Genomic DNA, 11,678 nt, shown 5'->3' on the forward strand with positions numbered 1-11,678 from the left:
ACCCATTTGCCAATCTTCTGGATATTTCTTTCATATTTATAAAAAAATCAACAAAACTGAACAACCAAAAAACAAGTTTGAGAACAAACTTACCAGTTCCATTTCCCGATCCTGAGAGGATCAGATTTTCGATATTTAAACGACATCAAATTGTGGATTCGCCATTGCGCAAGGCACAACGTCGTATCAACACGATAAGCGGACTCATTCACCCTCATGCTTTCCCAGATTGCCAATGCCACCGTGATTTCATGGAAGCAATCAAGAATTCCGTCGAAAAACTCTCCATGCTTTCCCAGATTGTCTCGCATGAGTTATCTCCCTATGTTGCATTTTGTGTATATCAAATATGTTATTACGGCGTCATGATTTTTTTACATGTTTTATCTTTTAATATATATAGTTTCAAATAATATTAATGGTGCATATTAGTTATTTTAATCTACGTTTCGACACTAATTTTCGTAATGTTACTTTTAATCCAACCGGTTGTTTTAAATGGTTTCAAACAATTTGGTATTGTTTGTTTGTTTAGAGGAAGTGTTGCTAACGATGAACATAGAATTCCGATGGGGGTGTGAATAGTTGGAGAACGGTTAACGATGGGAGGCGGTGGCGGAGTTTGTAGGGTTTGAAATCTTGCTATTGAGTTAAAACTCGGAAAGATTGAGAAGAAAAAAAGTAGTAGTCTTCTTTCTAACATGAATTTGTTTCGTATTTCAATTAGTGATTTAGTTTTTTAAGTAAAGTTGAGGGATCATGAGCTTTTTATTCTTCTCTATAAATTACCAACTACATACAAAGATATGTTTAGATGCCCCGCTTGCGGTGTGCACATATAATGTATACATGTGTGGGCGCTCGGGGGGCAAAAGTGAAATGGTACTAACTTTAACGTTATTTTACTAATTTCGTGAAAATAACGTTAAAAGCGGCTAATGGTTAATCATGCATCATGTGGTGACGTTGATAGCTGAAAGACACGGGGGTACATGCACTATTAGATCATCTATCATAACTAGAGGGTAGTCAATTGTAATATTTTAGTTTATATATAGGGATTCTAAGTACGTGATATTCAAGCAATCAATTACAATAATATATTTCACGTTCTGGCTTGGTATCAGAGCCAAGGCCGCCTTAACCCTACCCTGCCATCTGCGCTGCCCTAGCAGCCTCCTTCAACTTCCGGCTTCAATCAACAATGGCGCTACTTGCTGTTATCAACTCTACTGAAAAACATGCCCACAACTCTCACAAATTCCCTTTCACCCTAAACCCTAAGAATTTCGGGTACTGGAAAGCCATGATTCAGCCTTTCCTTGTCACAAATAATTTGTTTGGGTATGTAGATGGTACAATTTCTTGTCCATCAAAAACGATTACCTCAGAATCTACAACCAAAGACAACCCTAACTATGCCATCTGGACTGCCAACGATGCCCACGTCAGAATGGTCATCATATCCACTATTTCTGAGTCATCTTTTCAACACGTATAAGGAACGACTTCCAGGGATCTATGGCTCGCTTTGGAACGGGCCTATGCACCCAACATCTCGTCACGGGAGTACACGTTGAAGACAAAACTCTTAAAGATTGAGATGAAGGGCGATGAGACTCTAACTGCCTATCTTAGTCGTGCCCAAGAATACGCGACTGATTTGGCAAATATTGGGAACCTTTCAAAGATAAGGATCTTGTCATGCTTGTTCTTTCAGGACTTAGAGAAGAGTATAATGGTTTAAAGTCAAATCTTCTTGCTCGTTCTCCACCAGTTATGTTCAATGAACTACACGGCCTCCTTAGCGATCATGATTTTATGATCAAGAAAAACACTTCTGTCCATACAGGTTCCTCAGTTCCTCAAGCCTTTGCTGCAACAACTGGAGACTCTCTTTCACGTTCCACTTCTGCCCATCCAGGTTTAACAACTACCAGCCCCATTCTGTCTCAATTACAACAGCTTATGTCTCAATTAGGGCTTCAAATCAGCCCCATTACCTCTAGCAGCCCTCAAACTCAGGCATTCTTTGCTGCCCGTCCACCATCTAGTAATCGTGGCAACCGACATGGACGTGGAAACTCACGTGGCAGCTACAACAGGGATCGAGACAGTGGTGGAACAAACCGCACTCAACAATTTGCATGGGCTTCAACTCAGAACACTGTGTATGGGCACTGTAACGGATGCGGAATTGGTCATATCCCTTCACAGTGCCCAAATCAGCCGTACTCGAATACTAGACAGAATCAGGCTAATTATGCTGCTAACTATGCAAATTTTTCAGAAACAGGTTCATCATCAGGTGCAACATGGCATCCTGATACAGGAGCAAACGGCCACGCCACCCCGGATTTAGCAAGTCTTGATAACTCCGAAGTCTATTACGGTAACGATGCTCTTCATGTTGGCGATGGTAAAGCTCTACCTATTTTTCATATTGGTTCGTCTAAAATTTTCTCACCACATAAAACTTTTAACCTCTCCAATATACTTCATGTCCCAGATATTAAAAATAATTTCTTGTCTGTCCAACGTTTTTGCTTTCATAATGATGTTTTCTTTGAGTTTCACTCATCTTTTTTTGTTGTGAAGGACGAACGTACAGGCACCACTCTACTCACGGGTCCAAGTGATAATGAGCTCTACTCCATTCATCTTCCACAACTCAAATCTCTCCAAAAGACTGCATTCACCGCCACCCGAGCATCTTCCACTATTTGGCATCAACGTTTAGGACATCCGCATCATCGTGTTTTTCATTCCATTGTTTCTAATTTTACTTTACCAGTTTCTACAAAACTCGTTTCATCTTTATGTACTTCATGTCAGTTGGGCAAATCTTCTAAACTCTCTTTGCATGAATCTAATTTTCGTAGTAAACATATTTTGGATTTGATATATTGTGATGTTTGGGGGCCGGCACCGACTCGTTCGGCTGATGGTCATCGATTCTTTATGTTATGTGTTGACCATTACTCACGATATATGTGGTTATACCCTTTAGCTCAAAAGTCTGATGTCTATAGTACATTTAAAACATTTGTCACTATGGTAGAACGCCAATTTTCAACCAAATTAAAAAGCGTTCAAACCGATTGGGGAGGTGAATTTCGCAACTTAACTCCATTCTTTACCTCCATTGGGATAATTCATCGACGATCGTGCCCACACACTAGCGAACAAAACGGTGTTGTCAAGCGTCGACATCGTCATGTTGTGGAGACGGGACTTACTCTTCTTGCTCAGGCCAGCCTTCCACAACGCTTTTGGCACTTTGCCTTTGAAACGGCTGTATATCTTATCAATCGCTTACCTTCCCGTGTGTCTTCCAACAAAACACTATTTGAACATGTTTTCAAAAGACGCCCTGATTATCAATTTCTTCGTGTTTTCGGGTGCCAATGCTTCCCATATCTTCGTCCCTACAATCGACACAAAATGGATTTTCGGTCCACCCCGTGTGTCTTCCTTGGCTATAGTCCACTTCATCACGGTTATCGTTGTTTGGACTTGGCTACCGATAGAGTCTACATCGCTCGTCATGTCCGATTTAATGAAGAGTTTTTCCCATTTCAATCACCTACTCCCGCCCTGTAACACCTCGAATTTTTGTGTCCAATAAATAAATGACACGTGTCAAATACGACAAAATATCATAAACCCGGATTTAATTAAGATATGCGGTAGGATTTTTCGATATGTCGACATGTTAATTTTATACCTCTGAGCGACTTCGTATTATAAATCCCGAGACCCCAAGCAAGTTTATAAGCACCAAATCTTAATCGGGTCATTAATAATAATCACAAGCCCACAAGTTGCTAATCTAATCCTAAGAAAATAATGCAAGACAAATAATTGGTCATAAGCCCATCCTTCTTGCAAACCCATATTGCATATGGGGTAGGCATCTGGTCAAGTATGGGTAAAAGGCCAGCCATCAAAATTATTAATTAAAAGTTGACCGTTCAATGCATGAAAGGTTAATTTTTTTTGCCACTGGTGATCGCTTAAGGACCGTAAGGGTTATGCCTTACGGACCGTAAGGGGGGTGAAGGGGTAAAAGTGTTTCCGCCATAGGCTTACGGACCGCAAGGCCCAAGCCATACGGTCCGTAAGCGATGCCCAGCGACAGAAAGTTAGCTGTTGGCTGTGTTAAACGGTAAAACATTAATGCCAAGATCTTCCAGAGATATGGGCGACCCCTAATCATATTTTAGCATTGAGGGACAGTTGTTGATCATCAAGGGAGCCTTGTAGACCCTTGTGTGATGATCTTAGTGATCCTCATTGCCTATAAAAGGCCATAAGGTTGCAACAATGTTCCTCACACCTTCTCTTGCATCTCTGATCATCTCTGGAGCTCAAGACTTCTATCTAAGCTTCACATTTCGTGCATAGGACTTCTGTAAGTTGGTTCAACCCTTTATGGTTTAGTTTTTGCTTAGTTTTAGCTTAAAAGTCAAACCGTCGTAATTAACGGTTGACATAACGGTTAATCACAAATGGTCCAGTGATTAGCCGAATCAAAAGTAGTTATAAGTTGGTATTTATGTGGGTAATAAACCCCTAAAAGGGTTCCCCCTGATCACCATTCTAACTAGTTCAAATGACGAGTCAAACATGCTTAGAAAAGTCAACAGAAATACTATTTTGCGATTTGCGCATAATCTGTAATGTAGATGGTATGAAACCTGTTTAAACACTCATAAAACATGATAATAAGTATATTAACAAGTCTAAGCTTGTTTGATCCGGCCATTTGCTATATTGACCCGGTTCGGAGCCGAAAGTCGCAAAACTTTGACTTTTGCTTTGACTTCAGTTCTGACCCGTTTTAGTATAATGTAGATATGCCTTAGGACTCTCTTAGGACCAGGTTACATGATGGTATCACCCTCTGTGACCGGTTCGTCGTTTGTCCGAATCTTTTACACCTTTCCGTTAAATGCTTAAAAGTTGATCGTAACGCCCTTTTTAAAATAAAACGAGAAATTCAGACACGTGAAAGGATCATGCCCTTGGTTACTGATTTCTAAGCATGTCCCTAAAATTTCACGTCAATCCGAGGTCCAGAATATGAGTTATGCTAAATAGCGCAAATTGCGAAACTTTGATAATTAAATAGCGCAATTAGCATAACACCTATCTAAACCCGGATTTCGACACCAAACCTTTTACTCACTGTTGTAAAATAATATTTTGGGATTTTTAAAGATTTTTAATTATTTTTAACCTGCTCATAACCTGCGGTTATGGCAATGATTCGGTAAATACCGAATATGCCCTTTTCGACCATAACTTGAGTTCTACAAGGTCTTTTGACCCGATTCCAGTTGCTACTGATTTTAAATAATAAATAAAGTATTTTAGACTTTATAAATTGTTCGGGAAACTAAGATTTCCTGTAGAACTCTAAAACCTCTTTTATGATCTTTAAAAAGACCAAAATACCCCTACGGGGCATAATATGAACTCAAACTAGTTACGGGCATTATGGAAGGTATACTACTGATACCACAACCTCTTTAAGGCATATTGACTTAGGAAATCAGTGTAGGACTCCTACGGTTACCCGTTGCGCCTTTAGCGCGCACGGTTCGGCTTATGTAACTAGTTTACACAAGTTAGCTGAAACGGGTCAAACCATATTGTTTTGACCCCAAAATCCAGAGTATGATTATTATACCCATATAAAACAAGTCTTCAAACTTGTTGGGTCAAAATCACACTCCATTCACGGTTTTCGCCTTTCACGCGATTAAACCGTAACTATCCTTTGAAACTGACCGGTCTAAGCTACGGCAAATATAAAGACTCGTTAGGATTCTAATAGGTTATTTTTAAAACCTTCGTTCCAGAATAGGAGACCAGTAAAAGCTATCTGTGATTTATTCGATTAAGGATTATACTTGCAAAGGTAAATACTTTTAACTTATTTTCCGTTATACGGGCTTGGGTTACGGTATCTAAAATACCGCTTGGTCGGGCAATTGACCCCAACTCATTGGTAGTTGGGTATTATCAATGTGACCCGTTTGAAAACTTGTTTTGTTGGCTTGACGCCTTTGGGGGCTTAATGACCATGTCCCGGATATCCTTGGCAGCATTTACGAATGGCCACGACCTTGACATCCCGGTGTAGGCGTACACCCGACATTATGTCTATAATTATAAAAGTGTAGCCGTTGGTTACCCGCCACGGTTTTATACTATGTGGTGTGTCTATTAAACTTTAACCCGATACGACTCGGGCGACCGAACGCATAGTAACATGTAATTCTTTACAAGATTTGATTATAAATTATCCCAAGTTATAAAGAGTTTGTGCCTTGAGCATTTAAACCAATTTTATCAAACATTTTACCAAAGTGTCAGTTGAATGTATTTACCAGTGTAAACTGACGTATTTTCCCAAAAAGATTAAATGCAGGTACTAAACGTAATCGGCTGGCTATAGCTCCTTAGCATCTTAAAGAGTCTCGCAAGCTTTTGATGCCTTGTCTGTTGAACAATATTTTTATGTATTATGTGATCCCCTGTGGATTTTTATTTCAACGAACAGTGATACTTTGATATTACGGTAAAGGTTGAAATATATTTATCTTTATGCTTCCGCTGTGCATTCATATATTGTGTGGTTTGACTATAATGTTGCCAACTACGTCACGGTAATCCCCCACCGGGCCCACCGGTGAGATACGTGGAAATCGGGGTGTGACACGCCCCTTTTATTGATCCCTCTGAACCTTACATATCTTCCTTTCCAGCCTTATTTCCTTCGTCCATTCCTACACAACCTACCCCTCCATCATCACCACATACCACTCCACATTCAACCCCTCCATGATCACGAAGCAGGACCTTCGAACACGCGAGCTCCTTCCAGTACGAGGAGTGAAGAACCACAGAGACGAAGAAACCTTTTTGAACCTGCGAGGCATTCTACCTCGCATAGCTCGACGCCATCGTACCGTCACTCGTTCGGGCCAGATTCCGAAAATGATCCCAATAACCCTCAACCATCCTTTTTACCTCTACAGCGATCTGCATCGCACCGTGCTTTTGATGATCCCACTCCTTACTTCAGAGGTCAGTTTAACCCAGCAGATTACATTCAGGAACCTGCAGGCTTTGTCCCGTTAGGACCACAGGATCACTTCTCAGAAGACCATATGGATGAGGACACAGATCCTATAGAACCTGCTCGTGGTACGCCCACACATCCTATCGAGATCTCTGATGGATCTTCTTTTCATGGCACACCTTATCAAGGGCCAGATAGTTTTCAAGCGTTGTTCAACCAGCACGAGTGGTACTTCACACCCTCCCATCAGACATCGCAACACCAGCAGGAGCAACAGCAAGATCCCTCCGAGGATCCACGTTTCGTGGCAGTTACGCCACCACCTCCGCCACCGGTTCAACCAGAAATGCCTGATCCGCCAAGGCGTAGGAGATCGGGTGCTCGTATGTCCACCCGAAGAGGGGAATTCCACTTCAGCACCCCTCGACACTCAAGTGGTAGTCACTACCCGCCACTACAAGAAGAAGGACCTTCAAGTCCAGTACAGGAGGCAAACTCCGCACCAGTTGCACCATCTTCGCCACCATTTGGGTATGACCACCCAATACCTGCATACACGGGTCCAACAGCATACAACCCGTTCGAACAGCCGTCGCACACGCATTACAATTACAACTATGAGCGCGACCCATATGTGATAGCGGCTAGGTATAATGCCCGCTATCCTGACGGAGCTTTCGGAAACCTAGGGGTACCAGATTACTCAGCACATGGGTATCCAGCACCTCCTAACCTCTAGTTCCGCAACCGGCGCCACAACCACGTTTTTCCCCTCCTGAGCAAGAAGAAATCCTCCACCGGTTAAGTCGTGTGGAACGGGATTTCGAGGAAGAACGAAAGAACAACAGGGGATTCCTTAAGGGTCTAGCAAACCTGTTGAAGGGCAAGAAGAAGAAACGTGACCATTAGTCCTTATATATGTTCTAATGAAGTGCCTATTTTAAATAAGTCCCTGCGTGGACATTTATCGTATTTCGGTCCCTACGTGGACTTATCCTTTAGTCCCTGCGTGGACACCTATCTTGTATTGGTCCCTGCGTGGACTTGTCTCTTTATTAACCTCTATGTAGGTATGTACTTGTTTAAAAGTCCCGTTTAGGGCAGCGTGTAATCGTATTTGAAGTTATGGAATGTTATGTTATAGATTTCATTCTGTTATTACTATGTATGAAATAAATCAAAATCATTCCTTTTAAATTTAAATCTGCCTAAATAAAGAATCTTAAGAGTGAAACCTAGCCAGGTGTCTTTTAGACCCGGCCAAGATGGTAAGACCTGATTAAAAGGTTCAGAATTCCAGTTAACCTCTATAATCATGTTAACGTTCATGGCAGATGTGATTCGTTAAAATCGCACGCGTCATTCTTGAATAAGAATCCTTCTAAGGATTTCAAAGCCCAAATTAATGATATAATAAATCATGGGTTAAATCATCAATAAAGATGATCAATTATTAAACACCCATTAGCGATGTAGTGCCTACGGGCCAAACTTGTTAAACATCCATTAGCGATGTAGTGCCTACGGGCCAAACTTGTTAAACATCGATTAGCGATGTAGTGCCTACGGGCCGAATTATTAAGCATCCATTAGTGATGTAGCGCCTATGGGCTATAATGCTTGTCATATAAGACAAAAGACAGTGGTGGTCTATGACTCCCTGTCAGAAAGGGTAAAAGGACTACGGTTCAAACCTTCATACCTTGATTCTCTGTAATCTCGGCTAATAACATAAAAACGTCCTCGTGACTAGGCTTTTGTGCCAATAACCATATTATTTGTAATTAGGATAAGTATGTTCAAATCCTAAGTAAAAGTGAGTAACAAATTAACCAGATATGGTCTCTGTTACCCTGGTTAATGAATTGCCATAAAAGACAATTCCATAATAAACTCTTAAATAAAATTTTTGTTATCTTCTGTAACAGATTCAAGTTACCATGGCTGATCCTAGTGGAGAAAATAGCCACTCGAAGGAAGACGAATATGATAACGCCCAACTTCATCTGACGGGCGCAGAGTTGAAAGCTCTTGTCGATAACGCTGTCAAGGCAGCTCTGGATCGACAATATGAGGAATATACTGAATCTCGGAGCCGAACCATATCAAAACCACACTCCAAGCCGAGAACCCACACAAAATCTCACAGCAAACCGCTGTCCAAGCCCAAAAAGGACGATGATAATCATTCGTCCAATGAAAACAGTGTCAGTCAAGAAAGAGTATATACTGACGTCTCTCGCGCCAGAGGCTGCACCTATAAGTACTTTGTATCATGCAAGCCCCGGGACTTCACTGGGGAGAAAGGAGCGGTCGATTGTATGACGTGGCTTGACGAGATGGACATCGTGGTGGACATCAGCGGCTGTGCGGAAAGAGACGTGGTAAAGTTTGTGTCTCAATCATTCAAGGGCGAGGCCCTGGCTTGGTGGAGGTCGTTGGTTCAGGCCTCGGGAAAGGCTGTTCTATACAGCATGACATGGGAGGAATTCGTTTCTCTCATCAAGGAGAATTACTGCCCTCAACATGAGGTGGAAAAGATAGAATCTGATTTTCTATCATTGGTGACGACAAACCTTGACTGCTAAGCTTACCTAACGAGCTTCAACACGAAGTCTCGGTTGGTTCCATATCTGGTAACCCCGGAGCCAAAGAGAATCGCTCATTTCATCGGTGGGTTAGCCCCCGAAATAAAGGCAAGCGTGAAGGCCTCTCGGCCAGCGACCTTTCGATCTGTAGCCGATATATCTTTGTCCCTTACCCTGGATGCGGTCCGACAAAGATCGCTAAGGAACAAAGAAGCTGAAAAGAGAAAGCGTGAGGATGAAACTTCACGGAGGTCGAGCAAGAAACACCGTGGAAACGGTGATAACAAGAGGGGGTCGGAGTCAAGGAAGGATGGGCAACAGTCTGGTGAGAAGCCCAAGTGCAAGACTTGCAAGAGACATCACTTTGGAAAGTGTAGGCTCGAGTCAAACTCGCAGACCCAGTCGAGGTCGTATGCTTGCGGGTTGTGCAAGTCCAACGACCACAAGACTGTGGACTGCAAGAAGATAAAAGATGCAACCTGCTATAACTGCAACGAGAAGGGGCACATTAAAAGCAACTGCCCTAAATATGCCAAGAAGCCTGAAGAGGCCAAGAAGAACAATGCTAGAGTCTTCAGGATGGAGGCGAAAGAAGCAGTGTTGGATGACAACGTAATCACAGGTACTTTTCTCGTAAATGATATCTTTGCAAGAGTACTTTTTGATTCAGGCGCTGATAAGTCTTTCGTAGATCATAAATTTTGCAAATTGCTGAATATGCATGTCAAAACCTTAAATGTGAATTACGAGGTAGAGCTAGCAGATGGAACCATAGAAACCGTCTCCACTGTGTTAGATGGATGTGTGATATCCATTAAAAACCACTCTTTTCCTCTATCTCTACTTCCCTTTAAATTGGCCGGTTTTGACCTAGTATTGGGTATGGACTGGTTATCTCACAACCAGGCCCAAATCGTCTGCAACAGAAAGCAGATTGTGATAAAGACTCCGGCTGGTGAATCGCTTACCATTCGGGGAGATACCCAGTACGGATTGCCTGAGCAAGTGACTATGCTCAAGGCTTCTAAATGTCTAAAGAAAGGTTGTGTCATCTACATGGCACAGGTGATTATTGAAGAGCCTAAATCGAAGATAGAAGACATTCCCGTCATTTCGGAGTATCCAGAAGTTTTCCCTGAAGATCTACCTGGGTAGCCACCAGATAGACAAGTGGAATTCAGGATTGATATCATCCATGGAGCAGCACCTATTGCTAGAGCACCTTACAGGCTAGCACCAACCGAGATGAAGGAGTTAAGGACCCAGCTGGATGAACTGCTGGCTAAAGGTTTCATCAAACCTAGTTCGTCTCCCTGGGAGCACCTGTCCTGTTTGTTAAGAAGAAGGACGGATCGATGCGTCTGTGCATCGATTATCGCGAACTTAATAAGGTCACGATAAAGAATAGATATCCCTTGCCGAGGATCGATGATTTGTTCGATCAGTTACAAGGGGCAAGTTATTTTTCGAAGATCGATTTGAGGTCAGGCTACCATCAACTGAAAGTCAGAGATGAAGACGTGCATAAAACAGCATTTAGGACTCGCTACGGTCACTACGAGTTCCTAGTGATGCCTTTTGGGCTCACTAATGCACCGGCTGCGTTCATGGATCTCATGAATCGCGTCTGCAAGCCGTACTTGGACAAATTCGTCATCGTTTTCATCGACGACATTCTTATATACTCGAAGAACCGAGCTGACCATGAGAAACACCTTCGCTGTATTCTCAAACTGCTGCATCATGAGAAACTCTATGCCAAATTCTCTAAGTGCGAATTCTGGCTACGAGCAGTCCAATTTCTAGGACACGTTGTCAGCGAGTGTGGTATCCAGGTGGATCCCGCTAAAGTAGAGGCTGTCATGAATTGGCAAGAGCCAAAGACGCCTACTGAGATTCGTAGTTTCCTGGGTTAGCAGGATACTACAGGCGATTCATTAAAAATTTTTCAAGGATTGCTGCGCCCTTAACTTCCTTGACTAAGAAAAAGGAAAAGT

This window comes from Helianthus annuus, chromosome 14 (assembly GCF_002127325.2).
Source record: "Helianthus annuus cultivar XRQ/B chromosome 14, HanXRQr2.0-SUNRISE, whole genome shotgun sequence".
NCBI classification, from domain to species: domain Eukaryota; kingdom Viridiplantae; phylum Streptophyta; class Magnoliopsida; order Asterales; family Asteraceae; genus Helianthus; species Helianthus annuus.